Source organism: Grammomys surdaster, unplaced genomic scaffold (genome assembly GCF_004785775.1).
Source record: "Grammomys surdaster isolate TR1022 unplaced genomic scaffold, NIH_TR_1.0 144, whole genome shotgun sequence".
Taxonomy (NCBI): Eukaryota; Metazoa; Chordata; class Mammalia; order Rodentia; family Muridae; genus Grammomys; species Grammomys surdaster.
This window is the reverse complement of record NW_021604602.1, coordinates 1,917-7,026: the sequence shown is the minus strand read 5'-3', so window position 1 is coordinate 7,026 and position 5,110 is coordinate 1,917. Positions and strand designations below refer to the sequence as shown.

The 5,110-nt window shown below is 47.2% G+C and overlaps 1 long non-coding RNA gene across 1 annotated transcript; it reads right to left on the bottom strand.

Annotated features, from left to right (window-relative positions):
• Positions 1–840: 840 nt before the first annotated feature.
• On the bottom strand, positions 841–4,111 carry LOC114618640. Its single transcript, XR_003710988.1, has 3 exons — positions 4,023–4,111; positions 2,931–3,121; positions 841–924 (listed from the first exon to the last, which is right to left on the bottom strand). It is a non-coding gene; the product is annotated as an uncharacterized LOC114618640 (long non-coding RNA).
• Positions 4,112–5,110: the final 999 nt, after the last annotated feature.

Here is a 5,110-nt window from a genome sequence, read left to right as displayed (position 1 = left end):
AGATCCAAAAACTACCCATGCTCTCCAGCAGCGCATACCAAAGGGGATAGAAGGAGGGAACAGTGATGCAGGCTCACCTCCTGCTGCGAACCCCCAGCATGAGCCCACACCCTGTGAAATCCCTCCCCCTTCCCTTCCTCTCCACTTCTCAGCAGAGGTGATTCTCCTCAGGGCAGCCTGCTGGAGCTCCTCACCCCCCAGTGCCTCTGCTCTCTTCTCTCAAGCTACAACATTTGCATGAACCTCTCAGAGCTCTGGTCAGCTCTCTGTCACCTCCAATCCTAGGACAGATATAGGGAAACTGTCAAGATGCTGCCAGGAAGGTGCAGCCTACCATGCCTCCTGTCCTGACTGTTGAGGTCCCATTTAAGGAGGGGCTCATTGGGGAACTAAACAGCTTTTCACTAGTCTTTGGTACATAGGGCAGGTTCAGCTCAAGTTCAGAGATTTGGGGACCTTGGAGAATGCATTGTTCACAACTAGAACCCTTACCAACAAGTCACAGTGAAATAAGGGAAATAGGACTGGAGAGGAATCTTGACACCAGATGGTCTGTCACCAGCCTGGCTGCACATAAGCAATCAAAGCCTACAATCTCCATGTGTCTGTCCCCACCTCCTAGACCCAGTAGCTATGGTTCCTCATCTATCCTCTGCATGCAGGTCAGATCAGGATACAGAGCAGCAGTGAATGAATGAAGGCAGGAATATGTGAATGAATTCAGAAATACATTTCTGAGGAGCTTGTGAATGTTAATATAGTGAGAATGAAGCCTCAGTCTTACCAACAAGTCAGGACATTCACTGAGGCTGACGGCCATGCATAGATGGGAACAGACTGGTCCTTTTGATGATGAGGCCCCGATGACAAGATGTTTCCCAGGAAACTCAGCTTCTAGGAAGACTGAACTTTTCTTGGTTCGTCCTACACAGATATGAACTTGACTTCAGAAAGTGCCAGACTGCCCAAGGTCGCTTGGAAGAACGACATCAGGGAATAGTTTAGCATGATGACAAATTCTGGCAATAAGTAACTCAAACACAGAGGAACCACTACTGCAGGGGAATAGTTTATGATAGTGAGAGAGAGAGATAAGTCATGGAAGTGCCTGTGATCTGAGGCAGGGGCATGGATTTCTAGGATGAGATTCTCAAAATTGGGTGAATGGTTTATCTGGGACTTCTGTAACCAACTGCGTACCAATCATAGAACATAAGTAGTGCATGAGGCAGGAGAGTGCCTCCCTGTGAACATACCTTCTCCCTGGGAAAGCTTGACCAACACAACACAGCATTCCAGAAGCATGCAGGGAAAACAAACATGGACACAGCAAGAGCAGAGGTGAGGCAGGTCCACATGAGCTGGGAATTCAAGGAAATGAGCAGCTGAGCTGTGCAAATGGACACAGAACCTGGACTCTCGGGGCCTGACAGCAAGAGCCAAGGTCCTGAGGCAGGATACACTCGGTAAGTTAGAGCAACAGGAAGGAGGGGACAGATGGTTCAGAAGGTTGACAAGAAGCAGATCACGCAAGGCAGAGCATAGGATTCCCCCTGCACATGTTAGGGCCACAAGATGTCTCAGTGAGCGTGGAGGAATCAGATGGATCTTTGCAAAGGACTCTAAAGGCTCAGTGAGTGGAGCAAAGACAGGTTCAAGCTTTAATAAAGCAGACCCCATACTTTGATGTAGCCTTGCTTGGGATGATTCAGAGGGAAGGCTGAAGACTCCACCAGGGCCCATGGAGGGGCTGTGTCCTGTAGATCAAAGCTGAAAGAAGATGGAGCTGAAAGCTCAAGGTTCTGATCTGCTTGGGGAGGATGTTAGGTTTTTGTCAGGTAAATCTGGTAAATATGACACTGGGCTCAGTGGGTGGGTGGAGGCAAAGAAAGCCTGAACATGGGCTCTCAGACCATGTGCTGACGGCTTGGCAGAATATGTCAAGATCAGTGAGAATCCGATAATCAAATATGGCATTTCCTGCCTGATGAGAGTGCCAAGCTTGTATTGTGGCCAAGACGCATCGCAGTCAAAAAGAAGGTGGTGAGTGTTAATGGTAGTTCTGGCTCTGAGGTGGGAAAGAGACTTAAGGAGACAAGCAAGTGGAACGGAAGATTCCAGTGTGGAATGGGAAGAGCCCAGGACTGAGCAAGTGAGAGAGACAGAGCAAGCAGAAGAAAGATAACCGTGAAAAGGTGGCAGCAGAGAACTTCAGAGTAAGGAGGACATGGGAGAGACTTAAGGGAAAGTCTGGAGGAATCCCACCAGGAGAAAGAGTCCATTAACATAGGAGCTGAGACACGGTGAGGGGGAGGGGAGAGATGGTCTAAGTCCTTTAGAGACAGGATCTCATATGAGATTGTCCCCCAAAAGAGGATCTCAGAAAGATACTTCACTGGGGTTAAGTATCCCTTATGTGGCATGGGTGTCCAGGAGAGCAACAGGAGCTTCCTGAAGCACCCCCTGGGCTTTTGTTCAGAAGGATCCAAGATTGCAGAAAGATAGAGAGACAGCAGGCTCCAGTGATCCAATGAGGGAGACAGACACTGAGGAGACAGGTACACAATGTCTCTTAAACAAGTAGGGGTGGAGAGATGAGTGGACAGAGTAGAGGATGTCTCAGTTATGGTTTCTATTGCTGTCGTGAAACACCATGACCAGTACACAAGAAGGAGAGGAAAGGATTTCTGTGGCTTACACAATGTTCATCACTGAAGAGAATCAGGACAGGAACCCAAACAGACAGAAACCTGGAGGCAGGAGCTGATGCTTAATCCATGGGGGGTTGCTGCTTACTGGTTTGCTTTACATAGCTTTCTCAGCATACTTACTTACAAAGCCTCAGGACCACTGGCCCCAGAAATGGTAGCACCCAAAATGGTCTAAGCTTGGTCCATTAATATAATTAGGAAAATGCCCTACAGGCTTACCTACAACCAGATTTTATGAAGGCATTTGTCAGTGAAGATTTCTTCCTCTCACCGTGACCATAGTTTGTGTTGAGTTGACATAAATCTTGCCAGCACATGACACTTCAGTGGATAGGGCCCTGTGAAAGGTGGTGGTGTTCTGTCCTGGTTTCAGAAACAATTGTAAGCCAGGAAGCAGTGATGTCATCAAACTAGGGAACATCATGGGTAAAAAGAATGTTTTATTGTGGAATTAAATCACTACAGCTCTCTCTTTCTTTCCATACTATCTCTATTTCTCTCTATTTCTCTCTCTCTTTCTCCCCCCACCCCCTCTCTGTGTGAACATACAAGTGGGCAAGAGAAGAAGCAAAATGTCAGAGGGTAAAAAAAGATTTCATATGACCTCATGGCAGGATGCATTGAACTGAATCAGGCTGTCTGTACTGAAGGAGAACTATGTGCCCCAGTCTGCAGTACCAGATTTTGTGAGAATATTAGGATATCTCTAGGAAAACAGGAATATGCTATACATAATGTTTTCTTCAAGTATGCAGAGAATCACCATTAGACTTCGTTTTCAAGATGAAACCCTGCCTTTTAGGGCTTGCACTTCCATTTCAGAATGGCTTTGCACCTAACACCAGCCTTATGAGTGTCTCTCAACCCACTGTTGATACAACCTACACAGCTCTCATCCTGAAGGCAATAAGGTCCTTCATTCTGTAGCCATTTTCTGGGACAATGATCCAAGAACACAGATTTCCAATACCCAAATTCCACTTTCCAACGTGGAAGCAGTTTCACAAAATCTTTATAGCTTTACAAAACAAAGACCAAGGAGTACAGACATAGAGTTGTATCCTTTGTGGAGTGACTTGGGAAGCCCGGAACAGAGGTTAGCTGCAGCTCTTCCTGGGGACAAGTGAGTCAGGACTGGTGCTCTGTCTTTTTGCCTTGACTGCTCACCTGTCCCATACTGACTGACCTTTGAACTATTACAGAAACAGAAGCCACAATTAGGGCATCCAGTAGGCCTGTTATTTGGAACACTGCTAGAGGTTTGCCACTAGGAGGTGTTTCTCCAAGATAGAGCCTGCAAGTCATTCTCACCACAGATCATCCTGTCTGTCCATCTCAAGTGTGAGCACAGAGCACAGCTTATCATGATCAGCATTTTGTAAGAGGAAGGAGGAGTTCCTGGGAAGAAATGAACAGCAAAGGAGAACATCAGGACCCAGCTAACACAGATACTGGCAGCTGGCTTCAGGTGTGCAGGTAATGCCACTGAAATCTTCTTTCTAGGGACAGAGGAAGGATCCCTCCCAGGAGATGTGTTAATGGCTATGACCTGCAGTCTTGGTTTGGGGGAGGTGAGAAATTATTCTTAGGGAACCGGAGATGAATCAGGCAACATTTTTGAAGTGCATAAAACTCTTCTCTCTTGTCTCCTCATGGCTATGGAAGTTTCAGATGCCATGGGCTATGCTCCAGGAAAGTGAATTGAGCCTGCTCCTTCTGACCCTCCACAGGGGGAAAATATTGACATATTGCTAGCCCAGGTGCTGATGCAGGAGACAGGAGGTGACAGGACTGTGACAGAGTCTGTCTGGGAGAGGTGGCATCACTGCCATGCTCACATCAGACAGGAGATGCCTTGGGACAGGAACCACAATTCCCTGGTAAATCCATGGCCAAAAAAGGGGCTACATTCTATTCTATCAAGAAAAAGAAGACAGCAGCTCAGCTACTGAGCCAGGTCTTCTACACAAACAGAATAGCCTGTTTTCTGTGGAAATCATTTTGAAATAAAGTATTGTTGAATGATTTTCCAAAAAATGGTTGCAGAGGAAGAAGGTAGCTGAAATCCAGGATCCTCTGCAGACATGTATCTCCCTGGGGACATGAGACAAAGCTCCAACACCTCCCTCCCCTGCTCTCCATCCTCCTACACTCTCCCAGTCTCCTCTCTCTCCATCTTCCCCTTGACTCCCTCATCCTGTCCCCTCCCCCCTCCTATCGCCCCACCCCCTCTTCCTTGCATTTCTTCACTCCTCCTTCTCCCATAATACATCTTGTTCCCTCTCTTCCTTATCCTTCCTCATCTTTCCATTCCTCTCATCTACTTTCCCATCTGAACTCCTGTACAGCATGGACAGAGGCTACAGTTGGGAGCCATGTTTGCCATGATCACAGTATTC